The sequence below is a fragment of the Myxine glutinosa genome, chromosome 9 (genome assembly GCF_964187855.1).
Source record: "Myxine glutinosa chromosome 9, kmMyxGlut1.1, whole genome shotgun sequence".
Classification (NCBI taxonomy): Eukaryota; Metazoa; Chordata; class Myxini; order Myxiniformes; family Myxinidae; genus Myxine; species Myxine glutinosa.
The window spans coordinates 66,255,855-66,277,738 of record NC_136269.1 but is presented as its reverse complement, the minus strand read 5'-3'; the positions used below and the strand labels follow the sequence as shown (position 1 = coordinate 66,277,738).

Sequence of the window (21,884 nt, the reverse complement as noted above, 5' to 3'; positions counted from 1 at the left end):
CGGACGTCCTCTCTTGTCGTCGTCAACGTGTGGCCCTGAATGGGTTTCTCTCATCTTCTCTCCCTGTTCAGGCTGGAGTTCCCCAAGGAAGTGTTCTGGGCCCTGTGCTTTTTCTGGTCTTCATCAATGATCTTTCTGACTCTCTTGAAAATCCTCTCTATCTCTTTGCTGATGACTCTACTCTCTGTCGCTCCATTCTTCATCCCTCAGATCGGCAGTCTGCAGCCTCCTCACTCTCTGCAGACCTGGACAAAATCACAGACTGGGCAAACATGTGGTACATGTCTTTCAATCCTGACAAATCTCACACTCTTACGATGTCTCTCCGAAAAGACCGACTGGACAACCCTCCCATCCACTTTCTGAATAATCCTCTCCAAGAAGTTCTGTCACTCAAGCTTTTGGGTCTCACTATCTGCCATGATCTTTCCTGGGAAAACCACATTTCAAATCTGGCCTCCAAAGCCAGTCGCCGACTGGGTATCCTCCGTCGTGCGAAGTCCTTCCTTGGCACACCTGAGCTCCTCACCACATACAAGGCTTTCATCCGCAGCTCAATGGAATACTGCTCTCCCCTCTGGGCTGGTGCTCCTGCCTCACACCTAGCTCGTCTTCACGCTGTTGAAACCAAAGCATTCAGAATCATTGGAATCTCCCACGATGAAGCTAACTCCACGGGCCTCTCACTCACTCACCTCAGGCAGGTTGGTGGTCTTTCCGTCTTCTACCGACTCCTCTCTGGCCTTGCCCCCCCAGCTCTCTCTGGGCTCTGTCCCGCAAATATTCCTACAGGTCGCACAAGATCTGCCTGCAACCCTCTTATGGTCAAACTGCCAAAATCAAGACTCTCTGCTCACCTTCACTCCTTCATTCCTCTTTTCTTCCGCCTCTGGAACAAACTCCCTCACTCTCTTCAATCCCACTCCACCCTCCAGGTCTTTAAAACAGCTGTTCACCACCATCTCTTATCTTCCCCCATCCAAAACCTTGATCTTTTCTACCCCCGCCAATTTCACCCCAATTCCACTTTTTTGAAATACCAACTTCTGTCCTGGAAGTCCTTGGTGTCCTTGTTCTTTTATACTTCTCCCACCCCCCCCCCTTTCCACGCCTCCTCCCCCCAAGCCCTCCCGCTGCTCTCAAATGTTGTGTTTGTGTGCTTCCCCTTCTCTCCCATCTTGTCTTCCGCTCCCTCTTTTTATATATTTTGTTTGTCTGGTTGATTTGTTTGTGAAGTAAATGTTAGCTCTTTCACGAGCCTCGATTCATTATACAAAAAAACCCCAAAAAAAAAACCCACACGTGCTTCATGCGAGGCTTGTTTCCTCGCTCCCAGGGCAGCGCAGGGGCTTAGGTACGAGCGAAAATTAGTCCCGAAACCCTACGCCACGTGTGTCCGGGAGGGACGTAATACGTCTCGGTTCCGCCAGGCCCAGTAAAGACAAGGGGATTAATCCCCCCTTGATAAGGGGAAGAAGGCCGGCGTAGAGAACCGTAACAATATGTATTAGATATAAATCGAAGGTAATATATAGTCGGACACGGGACGTCAGCCCTTATAGAGTAAACCACTCATCGAGTTCCCCGTCGCGGTCTTCCTCAGCATCCACATCGCTAAGTACACCCAGGGTGGCCAACTAAAATTTTGCCAAGATGCGGCAGAAGACCACGTCAAGGCGCGGCAGAAGACCACGTCAAGGTACGGCAGAAGTCCAGGGCAAGGCATGGCAGAAGACCACGTCAAGGCGTGGCAGAAGACCATGGCAAGGCATGGCAGAAGACCACGTCAAGGTGTGGCAGAAGACCATGGCAAGGCATGGCAGAAGACCACGTCAAGGCACGGCAGAAGACCACGTCAAGGTGCGGCAGAAGACCACGTCAAGGTGCGGCAGAAGACCACGGCAAGGCATGGCAGAAGACCACGTCAAGGCATGGCAGAAGACCATGGCAAGGCATGGCAGAAGACCACGTCAAGGCATGGCAGAAGACCATGGCAAGGCATGGCAAGGCATGGCAGAAGACCACATCAAGGCGCGGCAGAAGATCATGGCAAGGTGTGGCAGAAGACCACGTGAAGGCCCGGCAGAAGATCACGTCAAGGCATGGCAAAAGACTACGGCAAGGCATGGCAGAAGACCAGTTCAAGGCATGGCAGAAGACCACTGCAAGGCGTGGCAGAAGACCACATCAAGGCGTGGCAGAAAACCACGTCAAGGCACGGCAGCAGACCACGGCAAGGCACAGCAGAAGACCGCTTCAAGGCACGGCAAATGGACCAAAAGGCGCCCAATTTTTAAAATTGTTCAAAATCGCCTGAGGGCGCTTTTATTCTTCTTCTTCTTCCTTTTTGTGTTTTGATGGCGTTTTCAGAGCCGCGAGGCTTTATATATGCCACGCACTTACACACGTCGGATATGGATACTAGAGGCTTATATTGATGGCCCTGTTCCTTTAATTAATTTTAAAACTGATGTGCAGAATTGAGGATGCTTCTGACTCAGATGGCAAAATACATTTGGCAGGCATGACGACGTGATCCCCATCACCCCATGTCACAGACAGAGTGCAGTAGACGCAATCTGAGAGTCGGGAACATATAACCCCTTGCCCGAAGTCCCAACCCCGACTCCCGACTCCGGAGCGATCATGCCCGCGAGCCGCCCTGGCCCAATCACATGATCCAATCATCATCACGTCATCGTGCTCGGTGCTTCTTCGAAAATATGTTCCGGTTCCGGTTGTTTTCACCGAGTGACGAGTGTATGAGTGCACCGCAAAGCATCTTGGAATTGAAAAAGAGTGCCACACCTTGATGGAGAGCAAAGTAGCCCATATTTTGACGAGGTGCGGCCCTTGTGATTGTAGCGCGGCAGCCTTGTCCAAAGGAGCCCAATTGGGCGCCTTAGGTGCTGTGTTGGCAACCCTGAGTACGCCACCCTTGCTTCTTCGGGGGGAGGGTGTCTGATCTTCTCTTCTCTTCCATATAATCTTTTGATTCAGCGCATGCGCGCTGTCTCGTCCCGTATCTCCCGCCACATTCATTATATACAAGTCCTCCCTCCACGGGAGCCAGAGGCGCCCCGGCAATGCCGCGCTGGAGGATATTTAATTATTTGGCATGGGGCGGTGTACTTTGAATGTATCTGTACTTGTTATATTGTAGCGGTTACCGGAAGCATGACACAATTACCTTGCACCGGCCGATGACGCAACCGGCGAGCGGTCACTTGTCCGGACTCGCCCGGGCGTGTCCAGACATGCCTTTCCCGGGTGAACACTTGGCTTACCTATTTGCATACCACGCCCCGCCTGAGAGGCGTGGCTTTTGTGTGTTGAGCTTCACTTATAAATTGCCACCCGTTCAATGGGCTGATTCAGTGCTTTTGAGTTCTTTCGAGTGAGCTGAAAATAAATAGCTCAGTGAAACTTCATTCCTGGCGTCGTTCATTTTGTCCGGTTTTATTGTGTGAGCATAGTGTTACATATTTATGGGAATGTATGTGAATTACTATTCAGGTCTTTGCTTATCAATGTGTAGTCGATTAAGGGTTGTTGTGGTTGGAGGGTCAGGAGCCCTTCTGGAAAAAGAGACCGGAAACGGAAGGAGAAAGACACGAGGTTGAGAGAAGCGACGAGGATTCTTCTTCCTCGCCCCGCTCCGACGAGAGGTGGGATCGATATTGAGCCGTGTGGAAAAGCGGCGTTCCCAAGCCGTCTGGCGAGAGGAGTTACCGGGACGGGTACCTACCCGGTGGACACGTCAAGCTGCCGTGGGGCCGTGCACCGACCCAGCGTCTGGCACCGTTCGCGGCACCGTCTACCAAGACGCGTACGGGTCGCACGTTGGGGCCTAACACGCGTTGCAAGCGGCGTGTGGCTTTTGCCTGCTGTACAGTACCCGCTTCGCGTGGCCAAGAGGGGGCTACAGCCTTGGTTCCCGGTACGATACATGCCCGGTGGAAAAACGTCCACCCGGGGTTCGTTCAACCGCCCGAGTGCGGCGAAGCCGACCATCATCTTGGTCAGGAGGGGCCCAGAGACATTGTGAGGGACAGAGACCAAAGGGGGTCGTGAGTACAAAAGGGGACACACGTATGTAAGATGGCCATCTTAATCATCTAGGGGATTGATTGTTGAGTGTGAATTGTGGATGGTGAATTGCTCGGGGAATATATCCTTGATTGTATCATTGAAATTGTATGGTATCATTACCATTGAAATATATCATTGAAAATCAGTTTTCTCTTGGGTGGAATTCTTAGGGATTGCGTTGCGAAAGCGCATATATAATACCACTTTCTGGCGAAGTTCCTCTCACGGTCCGGGGGTCACCGAGACCAGGTAGTCACCGAGGGGACCACGTAACAGAATTGGGGGCTCGTCCGGGATCTAAAATTGTATAAAATAATAAAATAATATTTTTATTAATTAAAATTTATTAATTAAGTATTAATTGGTAATTTTTGGGGAAATTGGGGGTAAAGTATTGGGTGAAGGTTAACAGGTGTTAACGATAGGCACCATGGCGTTTGTGGCACAGAACTTTGCGGTAACCCCGAGTGAGGCACAGTTCCGAGCGTTACTAAAGTCGGACCTCTTGAAATTGGCCAAACATTTTAACTTGGAGGTCCGAACTAATTTGAGGAAGGCAGAGTTGCAGGCCACGGTGATACAATCTATGGTGGGATTAGGAACATGGGACGAGTTAGCCTGGGAGTGGCTACCCGAAGAACCAGAAGACGTTGAGCTCCGGAAACTGGAGTTGCAATTACGGAGCCAGGAAAGGTTAGCAGAAGAAGAAAGGAAAGCAGAAAAGGAAAGAGCAGAAGAAGAAAGGAAAGCAGAAGAGAGGAGAGAAGAGAAACAAGCAGAGGAAAGGAGAGTGGAACGAGAACTTCAGGAAAGGTTAGAAGGAAGAAAAGCAGAGGAGAGGAGAGCTGCAAGGGAACTCGAAGCAGAGGAGAGAAAAGCAGAAAGGGAATTAAAGGAACGTGACATGGAGCTTCGGCAGGAAATTAAATTCAAGGAGCTGGAGTTAATGAGAGAACGGGGAGAGGCACCACCCTTGCTGACGGGGTCGACACCTAACCAGAAAACCTGGGATGTGGGCACACATGTGAGGCTGCTTCCACCGTTCAGTGAAAAGGAAGTCGCAAAATTTTTTCCACACTTTGAGAAAGTGGCTCGACAATTAAACTGGCCGGAGGAGGCCTGGACCATACTAGTGCAAAGTGTGCTGGTGGGAAAAGCCCAAGAGATTTATTCGGCGCTACCAATGGACCAATGTGCAGATTATGAGGTACTGAAGAAGCACATCCTCAAAGCCTATGAGTTGGTTCCGGAAGCTTACAGGCAAAAATTCAGGAATGCCAGGAAGAGGGAGAGTGAGACCCATGTGGAGTTTGCCAGAGTGAAAGAGAACATGTTTGATCGGTGGTGTGAGTCAAAAGGAGTCGGGAAAGACTTCGAAACATTGCGTGACTTGATCCTGGTGGAGGAATTTCAGCAGTGTGTCCACGAGGACATCAAAGTGTACCTGCAGGAAAAGAAAGTACCAAAGTTGTGGGACGCAGCCACCATGGCAGATGAGTATGCCTTAACCCACCGAATAGGGGTCCACGAACCTAACTCCTCGCCTAGACTTCAGCAGGGGAGTTATGGAACACCCGGTGCGGAGAACGACCTTACATGGCGGCGGCCTCGAGATGATTATGGGGACAACTATGATACCCCAACTGTTAGAAATCAGAGGGATACGGGCCCAAGACAAACGTATTTTCCGGGGGGCCCGAGGCAGACCACGAGTTTTTCCTCCGGGCCTACTTGCGATTTTTGCAAGAAACCTGGACATGTGATGTCCCAATGTTATGCCCTGAAAAAGGAAAATCAGGAGCGGAGTTCGCCTAGTACGACTCCAAATGCAATGGCCATTGTGAGAAATCGCCATCAAAAGGGTTACCAACCATTTATTTCAGAGGGGTTTGTGTCACTGGATGGAGCCTCGACTAACCGGAGACCGGTTAGGATATTGAGGGACACAGGAGCACATCAATCTTTAATGCTTGAAGGCATTTTGCCATGGTCCGAGGAGACGGCAACGGGGGATAGTGTTCGTTTACAGGGGATCGGGGGCGGTGTTAGTGCTCCACTTCATGTCATCCATTTGGAGTCCGATTTGGTGTCAGGACCGGTCACCGTCGGTTTACAAGCCACACTTCCTGTAGAGGGTGTATCTGTGGTTATCGGGAATGATTTGGCCGGGGGTCAAGTTTATGGTAACCTGAGGGTTGGTAAAGAGCCCAGCAGGGAAAATAACACCACACCAGCTCGGGATGGCGACAAAAGTACCAAGTTATTTGTAGGGGGACTGAACTTCAAAACAGAGGAAGAAGTTCTGACCTCTGTCTTCAACAGATATGGGCCGCTGGTGGAAGTGCGGTTGGTAAGAGACAGGGAAACGCAACAGTCAAGAGGGTTCGGCTTTGTCACGTTTGCAAGCACAAAAGACGCCAGAGAGGCAGAGAAGAATTGGAATGGCAAGGATTTGGAGGGTCGGACCATAACAGTAGGGAAGGCATTTCGTAGGCGTCGAGAGGTCTACAGGAGAGTACAACTGGGCGGTAGTTTTGGTGGTGGCCGCAATCAATATTATTATGGAGGCTCCCTGAGTTACGGCAGCTCCCGAAGGAAGGATTGTCAAAGTAGTGGCCGAGAAGGAGACCGCTATTCATGGGACTACAGTGACAAGCGGTCCCACCATAATTATTAGGGAAGTTCTGAAAAGCTGAAGCACTGAATGCGGTGGAGCCGCCGAGCCAAGATTCCTACACGGATTAACCGTGAACGCCACGTTCCTAAAGGCGTCCATGTAGTGAACTTTCATGCACGGACTAACCGTGAACTCCACGTTCCTCAAGGCGTCCATGTAGAGAACTTTCCTGCACGGACTAACCGTGAACTCCACGTTCCTAAAGGCACCCATGTAGTGAATACTCGGCTTGGCCTCCCGGAAAAAGTGCTATCGAGTTGCTTAACTTTGGATCTTTGATCAACCCCTTAACCTTCATTCACAAGAAACTGACAGTCAAAGTCAGAGGGTCATGAGATGGAGTTTGGCTTGGCAGGAGTCCAACGGGAAATTGAACATGTAAAGGGCAGGGACAATGTCGTTGCTGGTGCTTTGTCCAGAGTGAATTACCTTTGAAAATCTCTGGGGGTTTTGGGGAAATTTTGTTGCTTTATTTTTGAGTTGTGATAATTGTTGCCCAGGGGAACTGATGATTTGGGGGTTGAGTTATCTGGTTTGTTTATCCAAGTTGGCCGGCAAAGAAAGTTTTCGCTGGGTTCAAACTTTCTTTCTTGAAGGGGGGGAGTGTTACATATTTATGGGAATGTATGTGAATTACTATTCAGGTCTTTGCTTATCAATGTGTAGTCGATTAAGGGTTGTTGTGGTTGGAGGGTCAGGAGCCCTTCTGGAAAAAGAGACCGGAAATGGAAGGAGAAAGACACGAAGTCGAGAGAAGCGACGAGGATTCTTCTTCCTCGCCCCGCTCTGACGAGAGGTGGGATCGATATTAAGCCGTGTGGAAAAGCGGCGTTCCCAAGCCGTCTGGCGAGAGGAGTTACCGGGACGGGTACCTACCCGGTGGACACGTCAAGCTGCCGTGGGGCCGTGCACCGACCCAGCGTCTGGCACCGTTCGCGGCACCGTCTACCAAGACGCGTACGGGTCGCACGTTGGGGCCTAACACGCGTTGCAAGCGGCGTGTGGCTTTTGCCTGCTGTACAGTACCCGCTTCGCGTGGCCAAGAGGGGGCTACAGCCTTGGTTCCCGGTACGATACATGCCCGGTGGAAAAACGTCCACCCGGGGTTCGTTCAACCGCCCGAGTGCGGCGAAGCCGACCATCATCTTGGTCAGGAGGGGCCCAGAGACATTGTGAGGGACAGAGACCAAAGGGGGTCGTGAGTACAAAAGGGGACACACGTATGTAAGATGGCCATCTTAATCATCTAGGGGATTGATTGTTGAGTGTGAATTGTGGATGGTGAATTGCTCGGGGAATATATCCTTGATTGTATCATTGAAATTGTATGGTATCATTACCATTGAAATATATCATTGAAAATCAGTTTTCTCTTGGGTGGAATTCCTAGGGATTGCGTTGCGAAAGCGCATATATAATACCACTTTCTGGCGAAGTTCCTCTCACGGTCCGGGGGTCACCGAGACCAGGTAGTCACCGAGGGGACCACGTAACAATAGCTCCCACAATTGGTGACCCCTTTTCAAGAACATGGCGATGGAGTCATCTGTAGCTTTGAAGCTCCCGGGCTTTTGGGAATCGCACGCGGCCGTCTGGTTCACCCAATCAGATTCTCTCTTCGCCCTGCAGAACGTCACGGAGGACACGACGCACTACCACCGTGTGGTCTCCGTGCTCAACGCCTCCACCGCGGCCCAGATCCTGAGCTTCCTACAGAACCCGCCGAACGCCGACAAATACGGCACGCTCAAAGGCCTACTCCTCGGTGCATTTGGACTCACGGAGACCGAACGCGCGCGACAACTACTCGACCTCCCGGAGCTGGGTGAGGCCCGTCCATCCGAGCGCATGGACCACATGCTGGCTCTACTCGGCGACCACAGCCCGGATTTCCTCTTCCGCGAGCTGTTCCTCCGGCAGCTACCCGGGCAGGTACGGTTAGCTTTGGCTAACTCGCCCATCACGGACCCTCGCGCCCTGGCCAAGGAGGCCGATAAATTTTTCTCGGCCAGGCGACACGTCGGAGCGGCCGCCTGGAACCCTGGGCCGACCGAGGCAACGCCCGCGCCACGACCGGCACCACCACCAGAGGAGTCAGCGCCACTGGCGGCAGTGGCCGCCACGACGCCCCGTCGACCGAACTCGACGCGACCGCCGGAGCCTCCACCAGAGCGGACCATGTGCTATTACCACGCCAGGTTTGGGTAGAAGGCCAGAACGTGCCGCCCACCGTGCACTTTCGGCAGGTCGGGAAACGACCAGGCCGGCGCTCGCTGCCTGCCATGAGCATCGGCCATTCAGGCAGCCTTCTGTTTATCACGGATACAGTGTCCGGGCGGCGTTTTTTGTGCGACACCGGCGCTCAGCTGAGCGTGATACCCACCTCGGTGCAGGACAAACAGGCCACGCTGTGTGGCCCACCTTGGTCGCCGCAAATGGCTCCTCCATCCGCACCTTCGGTTCACGCAGCGTCGCATTCTGCTTTGGGGGCCAGCGCTTCAGGTGGGACTTCATCACGGCGAACGTGCCCATGGCCTTGCTGGGTGCAGATTTTCTTTGCGCGCATGGGCTTTTGGTCGACGTCAAATGGCGTTGGCTCATCAACACGGAGACCTTCAGCTCGCTCGCTTGCTCATTGAGCGGCTCCTCACCAACCAAGCTAGCCTGCACGGTCCCGGCCGTGGACGATTTCACCCGCCTACTCGCCGAGTTTCCCGCCCTCACGCAGCCGACGTTTTCGGCCGTCGCCGTCAAGCCCGGCGTCAAACACCACATCCCGACTACAGGTCCACCGGTCTATGCCAGGGCTCGCCGCCTCGACCCGGCCAAACTCGCCGTGGCGAAGGCGGAATTCGACGCGCTGGAGCAATTGGGCATTGTGCGGCGCTCGAATAGCGCGTGGGCCTCGCCCCTGCACATCGTGCCCAAACCGGGTGGCGGATGGTGACCATGCGGCGATTACCGCCGCCTCAACGACGCCACCACCCCCAACCGGTACCCGATACCACACATACAGGACATTTCCACCCGTTTGGCGGGGCGGGTGAACTTTTCCAAGGTCGACCTCATTCGGGGCTACCACCAGGTACCCGTCCGGCCGGCCGACATGCCGAAGACGGCGGTAATTACACCTTTTGGCCTCTTCGAGTTCCTTCGCATGCCGTTCGGCCTTAAGAATGCGGCCCAGGCCTTTCAGCGGCTGATGCACAGCGTGCTGCGCGACCTCACATTCCTTTTCGTTTACCTGGACGACATTCTCGTCGCCAGCACTTCCCGGGCGGAGCACCTCATCCACCTGCGCACGCTTTTTGAGCGCCTTGGCCAGCACGGCCTCATCATCAACCCGGCGAAATGCCAGTTTGGCGTAACAGCCGTCAAATTCCTGGGGCACCGCATCACGAAGCGTGGGGCCGTCCCGCTGCCTACCAAGGTGGAGGCAGTCACAAGTTTCCCACGCCTCCGCTCCATCAAGGCCCTACAGGAATTTTTGGGGATGGTAAATTTCTACCACCGGTTCGTGCCTCGCGCTGCCCAACTCATGCGCCCCCTGTACGAAGCCCTCCGGGGCAAGCCGGCCAAGCACGCCATCGCCTGGTCCACAGAGATGGACGCGGCGGTCACGGGCGCTAAGCTGGCCCTCGCCAACGCGACCATGCTGGCGCACCCGGGGCTCGACGCACCCATCGCTCTAACCACGGACGCTTCCGACTACGAGGTGGGCGCCGTGCATGAACAGTGGGTGAATGGGGCTCGGCAACAGCTGGCCTTCTTCAGCCGGCAGCTTTGCCCTAACAAGCGCAAGTATAGCGCTTTCGACCGCGAGCTCCTCGGCCTTTACCTGGCTGTTCGCCACTTCCGCCATCTTTTGGAGGGCCGCCCGTTCACGGTGTTTGTGGACCACAAACCCCTGGTCTTTGCCATGGCAAAGGTTATGGAGCCGTGGTCGGCCAGCCAGCAGCACCACCTCTCCGCCGTGTCCGAATTTACGACGGACATCCGGCACGTCGCGGGCAAGGACAATGCAGTGGCTGATTGCCTCTCCCGGTCCGGCGCGAACGCCGTCCACCTGGGTGTGGACTTCGCCCGCATAGCGGCCGACCAGACCGCCGACCACACGGTGCAAGCCCTCCGGACAGCGGACACAGGCCTGCGGTTGGCCGACGTCCCCTTTGAGGATACAGGCACGGTTCTCCTGTGCGACGTTTCCCTGGGCCAACCTCGCTCCATCGTGCCCAGCGGATGGCAGCGGCACATTTTTGACGCCCTCCACGGCCTTTCCCACCCGGGCCGGAAAGCATCACAGAAGCTCGTGGCAGCAAAGTTCGTCTGGCACGGGCTCCGTAAGGACGTCCGCGACTGGGCCAATGCCTGTCGCCTGCCAACGCGCGAAGGTCCACCGGCACACCCAGGCCCCGTTGGCACCATTCGACATGCCCGCGCGGCGCTTCGACCACGTCAATGTGGACCTGGTGGGACCCCTGCCCTCCTCGCGGGGCTTCACCCACCTCCTCACGATGGTGGACAGGACCACCAGGTGGCCGGAGGCCGTCCCGCTGGCATCAACGACATCCGCCGACGTGGCGCAGGCCTTCATTGGCACCTGGATTGCCCGTTTTGGCGTGCCCTCGGACATCTCCTCCGACAGAGGCCCGCAATTCGCCTCTGAGCTTTGGGGCGCGGTCGCCCAGGCCTTGGGGGTCAAGCTACACCGCACCACGGCCTACCACGCCCAAGCCAATGGCTTGTGCGAGCGGTTCCACCGCTCGATGAAGGCCGCTCTCAGGGCCAGCCTCCAGGACGACGGTTGGGCCGACAGGCTCCCGTGGGTCCTATTGGGCCTCCGAACAGCCCCTAAAGGGGACCTCCAAGCTTCCACCGCCGAGCTGGTCTACGGCCAGCGACTGCGCGTGCCAGGCGAATTAATCCCTGACGCCACTGACCCCTGGTCCACGGCTCGCCAACGCTCGGTCCTCCAGGAGGCCGCCAGGAGATTTGCCCCCGTGCCCACGTCCCACCACGGCTGCCCCCAACCCCACGTCCCCCCAGCACTTCGCACTGCAGAGTACGTTTTTATCCGGCACGACGCACACCGGGGACCGCTCCGGCCGCCGTACGATGGACCTTTCCGGGTGCTGAAGAGGGACGACAAGTCGTTCATCATCAACATCGGCGGCAAGCCGGACCGCATCTCCGTGGACCACCTCAAGCCGGCCCATTTGGACCTCGACCAACCTCCACGGTTGGCCCTTCCTCCATGACGGGGCCGTCGCCCGTCAACCAAGCCCCCCGCCCGACCATCCACCGCCACGCCACCTACCACCCCCACACGAATCGCCAGGGGTCGTTTCGGCCGGGCCATCAAGACCCCCCTCAAACTGACTCTCCCGGTGCATGTTAATTCTGGGGGGGGGGGGGGGGGGGGGGGCGCATGTAGCGGTTACCGGAAGCATGACACAATTACCTTGCACCGGCCGATGACGCAACCGGCGAGCGGTCACTTGTCCGGACTCGCCCGGGCGTGTCCAGACTTGCCTTTCCTGGGCGAACACTTGGCTTACCTATTTGCATACCACGCCCTGCCTGAGAGGCGTGGCTTTTGTGTGTTGAGCGTTACTTATAAATTGCCGCCTGTTCTCGATGGGCTGATTCAGACTTCAGTGCTTTTGAGTTCTTTCGAGTGAGCTGAAAATAAATAGCTCAGTGAAACTTCATTCCTGGCGTCGTTCATTTTGTCCGGTTTTATCGTGCGAGCATAGCTCCCACAATATTCTATATTTTGGCGACCATACGATCCATTTTTTAAGGGAATTAATGAAAGATAAAATGGAGGGCAGACGATGCACATCCACGTGTACGATGTGCAATTGGTGTGAATATAGCCGAGGTCATTGAGATTCATCTAGAACAGGCGGTGCGGAGGGCGGGAGGGGCGATGAGGAAGCGGGGTTGCTCCAAGATGGAGGGGAGGATGTGAGAGGAGGGGGACAGGGGGTATCGGTGACCCGCATTTTCAGCTCGCATGGAGTCGCTTGGAGCACGAGCCGAACGCCGAATTATATCCGAGCTCGCGATGGAGTTTGTGGGATAAGGGGAGTTGGATTATGAGCCGCGGTCGATGGAGTGCGGAGCCTGGGACAAACCGAGCCGACGAGTCGGGCGACGCACGGCTGTGGTGGATCGGTGATCGCGGTCAGGTGCGTCGTCGTGAAAGCTTCGACAGGTGAGTCAGCTGCAACCCACGTGAGGAAAAAAAATATCAACGTAAAAGTACTAATCGCAAAATGTATGAACATGACAATTTATATACAAGAAGAAAATCTGGCTCGGGAAAAATCTGCCTTGGCATCAATCGGATTCATCGCAAGAAAATGCACAATGGTTGCTATCAAGATCATGCAAATGCAACCACAACGCAACATAACCCGTCATTGTGCAGATTACAGGGAATAATGAGAGTAAATCACAATTCGTGCGAACGTGAACATCGGAAAATAATAAATAGCATTGACTAGCATCGATCATGGGAGAGTAGGGCGATGTAGACTGGGAGAGGTAGAGTGGCAGGTTTGGAGAGGTAGAGTGGCAGGTTGGGAAAGGTAGAGGGGAGATTGGGAGACGTAGGGTGGGATATTGGGGCGACGTAGAGTGGCAGATTGGAAGAGGTAGAGTGGCAGATTGGGATAGGTAGCGTGGCAGATTGGGATAGGTAGAGTGGCGGATTGGGATAGAGTGGCAGATTGGGATAGGTAAAGTGGCAGATTGGGACAGGTAGTTAGGGAGATTGGGACAGGTAGAGTGGTAGAGTGGCAGATTTGGACAGATTGGGACGGGTAGAGTGGCAGATTGGGACAGGTAGGTGGCAGATTGGGACAGGTAGAGTGGCAGATTGGGGCAGGTAGAGTGGCAGATTGGGGCAGGTAGCGTGGCAGATTGGGACAGGCAGAGTGGCAGATTGCGACAAGTAGAATGGCAGATTGGGACAGGTAGAGTGGCAGATTGGGCAGGTAGAGTGGCAGATTGGGACAGGTAGAGTGGCAGATTGGGACAGGTGGAGTGGTAGATTGGGACAGGTGGAGTGGCAGATTGGGGCAGGTAGCGTGGCAGATTGGGACAGGTAGAGTGGCAGATTGCGACAAGTAGAATGGCAGATTGGGACAGGTAGAGTGGCAGATTGGGCAGGTAGAGTGGCAGATTGGGACAGGTAGAGTGGCAGATTGGGACAGGTGGAGTGGTAGATTGGGACAGGTGGAGTGGCAGATTGGGACAGGTAGATAGGGAGATTGGGATAGATAGTGTGACAGATTAGGATAGGTAGCGTGGCAGATTGGGACAGGTAGATTGGGATAGGTAGAGTGGCAGATTGGGAGAGACAGTGAGGGAGATTGGGAGAGGTAGCGAGGGAGATTGGGAGAGGTAGAGAGGGAGATTGGGAAATGTAGATTGGGACTTTGGGAGAGTGGGATATTGGGAGAGAAAGAGTGGGACATTGGGAGAGGAAGAGTGGGACATTGGGAGAGGAAGAGTGGGACATTGGGAGAGAAAGTTTGGGAAATTGGGAGAGGCAGAGTGGGACATTGGGAGAGGTAGAGTGGGATATTGGGAGAGGTAGAGTGGGATATTGGGAGAGGTAGTGTGGGATATTGGGAGAGGTAGTGTGGGATATTTGGAAAGGTAGTGTGGGATATTGGGAGACGTCGGGTGGGATATTTGGAGAGGTAGAATGGGATATTGTGAGACGTAGGGTGGGATATTTGGAGAGGTAGAATGGGATATTGGGAGAGGTAGAGTGGAATATTGGGAGAGGTAGAGTGGAATATTGGGAGAGGTGGAGTGGGATATTGGGAGAGGTAGAGTGGGATATTGGGAGAGGTAGTGTGGGATATTGGGAGAGGTAGTGTGGGATATTGGGAGACGTAGGGTGGAATATTGGGAGAGGTAGAATGGGATATTGGGAGAGGTAGGGTGGATATTGGGAGAGGTAGAATGGGATATTGGGAGAGGCAGGTGGGATATTGGGAGAGGTAGAGTGGGATATTGGGAGAGGTAGAGTGGGATATTGGGAGAGGTAGAGTGGGTTATTGGGAGAGGTAGAGTGGGTTATTGGGAGAGGTAGAGTGTGTGATATCGGAGAGGTAGAGTGTGAGATTGGGAGAGGTAGTGTGAGATTGGGAGAGGTAGTGTGAGATTGGGAGAGGTAGTGTGAGATTGGGAGAGGTAGTGTGAGATTGGGAGAGGTAGTGTGGGATATTGGGAGAGGTAGAGTGGGGTATTGGGAGAGGTAGGATGGGATATTGGGAGAGGTAGAGTGGGATATTGGGAGAGGTAGTGTGAGATTGGGAGAGGTAGTGTGAGATTGGGAGAGGTAGACTGGGATATTGGGAGAGGTAGTGTGAGATTGGGAGAGGTAGAGCAGGAGAGGTATAGCAGAGAGATAGAGCAGGAGAGGTATAGCAGAGAGGTAGAGCAGGAGAGGTATAGCAGAGAGATAGAGCGGGAGAGGTAAAGTGGGACATTGGGAGAGGTAGCGTTGGACATTGGGACAGGTAGTGCGGGAAACGAGGGACGAGTCTGTCGAGAAGCAAAGCTGCAAGGAGGGAATGTAATCGAGTTAAAGATAATTACCCATAATGCCATTTGTTGTTTCTTTCACTTTCATATTTTAATGGGATTTGCACGATTAGCAATTACACTTAATTCTTGCTAATTCCGTGCGGTTTCATGGTTTCAGATCGTTGAAGGTTTCCATTTCCCGAATTTATTTACCTGAATTTCTTTTGCATTTGCATTTTACCTATGCACACACTCTGTTTATATGCGATTCCAATTTGATGATGCCATTTCACATACTTTGGAGAATTGATTTGATACCAAATCGTTTGAAATTGCCCAATTTCCACTTACAATTTGATTTTAGCTCACACTCGCTGTCTTCCGCACACTCGCCTCTGAGCTGTCTTCCACACACTCTCCTCTCTCTGAGCTGTCTTCCGCACACTCGCCTCTCTCTGAGCTGTCTTCCGCACACTCTCCTCTCTCTGAGCTGTCTTCCGCACACTCTCCTCTCTCTGAGCTGGCTTCCGCACACTCGCCTCTCTCTGAACTGTCATCTGCACACTCGGCTCTCTCTGAGCTGTCTTCCACACACTCGCCTCTCTCTGAACTGTCGTCCGCACTCGCCTCTCGCTGAGCTCTTCTGCACACTCGCCTCTCTGAGCTTCTTCCACACATTTGCCTCTCTCTGAGCTGGCTTCCGCACACTCGCCTCTCTCTGAACTGTCATCTGCACACTCGGCTCTCTCTGAGCTGTCTTCCACACACTCGCCTCTCTCTGAACTGTCGTCCGCACTCGCCTCTCACTGAGCTCTTCTGCACACTCGCCTCTCTGAGCTTCTTCCACACATTTGCCTCTTTCTGAGCTTCTTCCGCACACTCGCCTCTCTCTTAGCTGTCTTCCACACACTGGCGTCTCTCTGAGCTGTGTTCTTGCCTGGACTGCGGGTCCCAGGTGGTCTGGTCATCTTGGAGGTTCCACGACACCACTCGGGTTACACGACTTGCTACCAGGGAGAGTGGTTGCTGGCTGGGCACTTTGTGGTTGCATGTACCTGAAGAGGGCAATTGAAAGTGCCTCCATTTTTTTCCACTTTGATTATTAATTAAAGCACAATAATTAGGATTGGAGACCAATGTTGTCTACACCTCATTCAAAATGCTATTCCCTTCTAACATATCTCAAAAGATTCCTTATTATTACTATTGTATATTGTCGTGCATGCATGTTGTGTGAATTTGGGCTTCATAGCAAATGTCAAGTGAACAGATCTGAACCCCTGCCAACATGAGCCCCCGCATCACACAATGGAGCAGCGATTGTCTTTTTCTTTTTACCCTGCATGGGAGATTTTCCTGAATATTTCACCACCTTTTTCCAAAATGCCTGAATTGTGGGAAACGAGGCATGTCCACGCCAAAGATTCAAGCACAATGATTTTAATCGTAGTAATAGTAAAGAAATGCACAAATGTCTAAATATTTCCCCACAGTGGCAGATATCCGATGAGCTGACATGACACACGCTGAACACAAGTCTTGTTTCTAATTAATTAAACTCTTTATGTAATTATGCTACAATCCTGGTTGCAATAGTGGGCAGGGTTGGGAACGTAGGATGCAGAAAATGATAAAAACAAGTTTAAGCTTATTGGAAAGGATAACAGGAAAACAAGTGGGATGATGGAGGGTGGCCAGGGATGGGTTGATGATTGTAGGATCTGCCTTTGGTGTTAGTGTGATGTGTGCAGTGCATAGCTCGTTGCTCCTGCATACAGATACCGGTACCCCTGCAGGATAATTGAGGGGCCCCAACAGGCTAGTACTGGGGTGCCAGCATGCTGGTGCAACGTTCCGCATCCCGCATCTCCGACTCGTACCAACTATCACTCCTGCTCTCTTATCTTCTCTCATCACCTCTCTTGTGTTCTTACATGTGCTTTACTTATCCATGCATATGGCACTATGTCAGGGTCTCACGCCAACTAAGATGGACTAAAGCTGTGCGGTGAAACCATTTCCACCGAATCCATGCGGGCAGTGGTATAGTGCCAAATTTTGAGGTACCGGAGCCTGCAAAAAATGTTGGCCATGACGTCATCGCCAGATCAAAATTTAACATGACACATTTTTAACACGTCACATCAAATTTTAACATGACACTAACCATTTGAGTCCCAAAAAATGAGTAGTAATTGAAATACACACATGTTTAGCATGATAAACAAAAGCTTAACAGTTAACACACACTTATTCTCATAATTCAAAATCCCCTTTTAATAAAAATTTTCAGATCAGTTAGTCTCTACTCGAACCACCGTTTTTCGACAAAACTATGTAATTTAAGTAAAGAGAAGTTCAAAAAATTATTTAGTACCATGTGGTAAGAGCTGACACGATGGCCTACCTAGAGGTATGCATACTCACTTCTAAGCTGTCTAGCTTGGGTTGGAATCCAGATATTACTATGAACTGTCATCCCGGTGGTTTACAGGCAGGTTGAGTCCATCTGATGGATGTTAAACTGGGCATTCCCGTCTTCCGGTATTAATTATTTAGTTATCTTTCACATTAGTTAGTGTCTTTATTGGAATTGAGGAAAGAAGATAAAGCTTTTGGGGCCGGATAGACATCTGACAGTATTGAAAATGTCAGAGCAGATAGGCATGATGTTAATATACTGTGTATAACTTCATGCTAAACTCCCCTCCAACATGAGTCAATGCCAATGATGTATTACAGACCTACCTTTCCTCATACAACACGATAGCCATTCTTCAAAAAAAAACAGCTACATCACTGATCCACCCAGACTTCAACTAGTTGTAGGCATCTAAAGGTTTCCAAACCTTCATGTCTTCCAGGGTGTAAATACTTTTTGTAAACATAAGATAATTCGCTAAATCTGGATATGAAACGATTGGAAAGTTCGTCTCGCTTCTGGAGTTTGCTGTATTCATAATTCTTCTGGGTCTGTGTTGCCGATATTAACCTGTATTGTTATAATATCATTCCCGAGACAAAATGTACAACATATTGACATATCCAAGCTTTGGGACAAGTTTTGACCCCAATTATTTGGCCATGAAAGCACACAAGCACAATAACGTCGATGGATGGAGGTGCCGGAGCGCTGCTCGGGTGTGCTAGGCAGGACTATACCCATGCAGGCCAATTCAAGTCCAAGCAGCTCAGTTGGGATAGAGAGGGGGTTGAGTCAGGAAGGGCTATACTCATAAAAAGAAGAGAGAGAAGATTGGTTTACTCAGGTTTATGGGCTGGATGGACTTGCAGCATATTAATGATTAACAGGTATAGTCCCATGATTGTAATATGACATCATGTCCCCAGGTGATGTCCACAGCACTAGCTGAAAAGAGGTGGTTCTACTTTACAAATCACCATTTAATATGGGACGGGTGGGATCCCTATCCGTTGCCATGCATGAAAAAATATATGTCGTTTAATTACCTCCGCCACCAAAGGTGGACGGAGGTTATGTTTTCACCCGTCTGTCTGTCTGTCTGTTTGTTTGTTTGTTTGTGAACACGATATCTCAAAACGTTGTGAACGGATTCGGACGAAATTTGGCAGAGATGTAGCGTATGTGACAAGGACGAAATTATTAGATTTTGTTGAAGATCCGGATTCGGATCTGGCTACTAGAATTTTAAAAGTGATTCTTCACCATTGCAGAGAGGAATTTGATTCATTAATGCACTCCTTTTCCTAACCAGGTGGAGGTATGCTCTCTACTGAGTGCCGTTCTAGTTTAATACATGGGAATGATTTCCTACATGGTGTAAATGTGAAAAACTCATGACTTACTAAAACACAAGAATTAAGGTCGGTGTTGGAGGTGACGGAAATACGTGGCAAGTTGGAGGTGACAAAAAACGGGTTGGCAGGAATCGAAAGCGGGTTTATTTATTTATTTATTTATTAGATGTGATTGAATGGCGAGGTGATATTGCGCGTGGAATCCTGGAGAGTGATGAAGTGGCCTTTGGTGAGGGAAACCTCATGATATCACACAGCCAATTGACTGGAGTGATACTTTGAATATCGGCTACAGTTCTATCAGTCTGTGTCAATCCTCGTGAGTGGAATGGAAGGGAAACATTGCGTTTTTTAAAATTGATCGTACTTTCCATCCAATACGGGTTTTGACGATACTAAAACGGGTCTGCGGGTTTTCAGAAACGAAACTGGTCAACCGTGAAATGCGGGTCATTTGCGATTTATAGTTGTCATGGGACTCGAGCCCAGAGCCTCGCACTAAAAAGAAAGCCCTATCTATCTCTGAGATATCGAGTTGTCAGAACGAAATCAGGAGTTTCTCACATTAACAGTGCAGGAAGGTTCCATTGGCCAATGCCCTATATACCAGCTCAGAAAGATCCCACATGTGCATGGGAGCATGAGAGGAAGGAAGGGAGGGAGAGAGGAAGCGAGAGAGAGAGAGAGAGAGAGAGAGAGAGAGAGAGAGAGAGAGAGAGAGAGAGAGAGAGACTTTTGTATCTTTTTATTATAAAAATAGAAAAAGAAAACCCCCAAATAGGGGTCACATTCTCATTTCAAGCAGAGAAACAAACAAAAAATATTAATACAGTAAAATTATGCACAAAACATTTCACAAAACAATAAACGTTTCTCCAGGATTTTACAAATGACTTCTTTCACACACCATTTGGTCTCAAACTGTGGCAGCCTTCCTGTTATGGAGAAAAAGGCAAAGTCTAACTTTACACGGCTCGTCACAAGATTTTTAAACAAGAACAAGGCATTTTCCTCATTAGCTCCAAGATCATCAACTTTTCTTTTTCTTGATTTATACACTGCCATTTTTGCCTGTGCAAGCAGGAAATTACCTAACACATCATTCATATTCTTGTGTGAGATGTCTAAGCCATAAATGAAAACACAAGTGTTGAAAACCAAGCCAATCCTGCCAAAACAATTCTTAAGAAAGATAAATAAAGGAGCCAACCGTTGACATTCAACATAAATATGAAAGAGGTTTTCAGGCCTTTTACAAAAGAGACATTCATCTGCTAGGAGACTTGAGAAGCGATGCAGCAAGTGGTTAGAGGGGAGGATCCAGTGTGCAAGTCTCCATTGGAGGTCACCATGTCGTGGCGGCACAGGAGGATGATAGAATCCTTTCCAATTAGGAAAATATGGGGGGGGAACAAGGTAAGAGGTCTCTCCATCGAACCCTCCGCTGTGTCATTTGCCCTTGCAAAAGGAAACTTACGCAACCCAAATAGAGGTCTTTTTGTTTAGGAAACCCATTGAATCCTATGCTAAAGGGGGTACACGGAGGAGAGTTGGCAAGAGAAAACTTGCAAATAAGTTCAGGAAAGGTAGCAGGAGAAGCACCTTGTTCGTTGTCTGCTTGGACTTGCTCCCAGTTAGGTGCAAGCTGTACATAGGTATGAAGCACACAGCGTAGCATACGTGCCACAACTCTGGAGGATCGCACGCCAACCAGGCTTGCCAATGCATCAGCTCCAATCCAACTGCCATTTGGGCTTAAAAGATCGGCGACCGATTTTATGTTCTTCGCGACAAAGCATTGAACGAGACACCTATCAGCAGGCATATCATGGAAAATTGAATTGTAAAACAAAGGTTCCATCAAGAACATTTGCTTTGTGTACGAATGCGTAGCTCTTGTTGTTGTTAGAGTTCGCCATGCGTTTAGTACACTTTGATAAAACCTGGAGAGGGGAGACATATCAAGATGCGAGAGATCCATCAAGAATATAGCGTGGTCATAGCCTAGTCTCCCCGCCTGCTGCAAAAGGCGACGAGCGACGTCGACCCAAGGTGGAGAGGGGTGCATGTACAGCATGCGTAGAGCAACCGAAAGTCGAAAGGCCATTAACCGGCTCTTTATGTCAACCAGGCCTTGGCCTCCATCGGTCAGTGGCAAGCTGAGGACCTCGGGTCGCAACCAGTGCTTTCCATCCCAGAAGAAAGACACAAAGCACTTCTGGAGCTGTTGAAGCAACACTACCGGAGGGTGCAGCACAAAGAACCTGTGCCATAGGGTAGAGGCCACCAAACTGTTGATCACCAAGACCCTTCCACGATAAGACAGTTGTGTTATCAGAGAGAGAGAGAGAGAGAAAGAGAAAGAGAAAGAGAAAGAGAAAGAGAAAGAGAAAGAGAAAGAGAGAGAGAGAGAGAGAGAGAGAGAGAGAGAGAGAGAGAGAGAGAGAGAGAGAGAGAGAGAGAGAGAGAGAGAGAGAGAGAGAGAGAGTGAGAGAGAGAAAGAGAGAGAGAGAGAGAGAGAGAGAGAGAGAGAGAGAGAGAGAGAGAGGAAGGGAGGGAGAGAGGAAGGGAGAGAGGAAGGGAGGGAGATGAAGGAAGGGAGAGAGGAAGGGAGGGAGAGAGGAAGGGAGGGGGAGAGGAAGGAAGAGAGAGGAAGGAAGAGAGGAAGCAAAATAGAGGAAGCAAGAGAGAGCAAGCAAGAGAGAGGAAGCAAGAGAGAGGGAGGAAGAGAGAGGAAGGAAGAGAGAGGAAGGAAGAGAGAGGAAGGAAGAAGGAAGAGTGAGGA

At 51.2% G+C, this 21,884-nt stretch overlaps 2 protein-coding genes across 6 annotated transcripts in view; one reads left to right on the top strand and one right to left on the bottom strand.

Moving 5' to 3' along the window:
* Window positions 1-21,884, bottom strand: part of LOC137435359 (uncharacterized) — a 452,519-nt gene that overhangs the window by 231,639 nt on the left and 198,996 nt on the right. The gene's annotated exons all lie outside the window — the stretch shown is intronic.
* The window catches only part of KCNG3 (potassium voltage-gated channel modifier subfamily G member 3), a 35,464-nt gene continuing 26,280 nt past the window's right edge, over window positions 12,701-21,884 (top strand). For 4 of the 5 annotated variants that reach the window (XM_068097551.2, XM_068097550.2, XM_068097549.2 and 1 more), the window contains exon 1: window positions 12,746-12,989. The gene's annotated coding sequence lies outside the window, so the exon portion shown is untranslated. Of the gene's footprint in view, window positions 12,990-21,884 lie in introns of all 5 variants that reach the window. The other variant, XM_068097548.2, reaches the window with a different exon arrangement.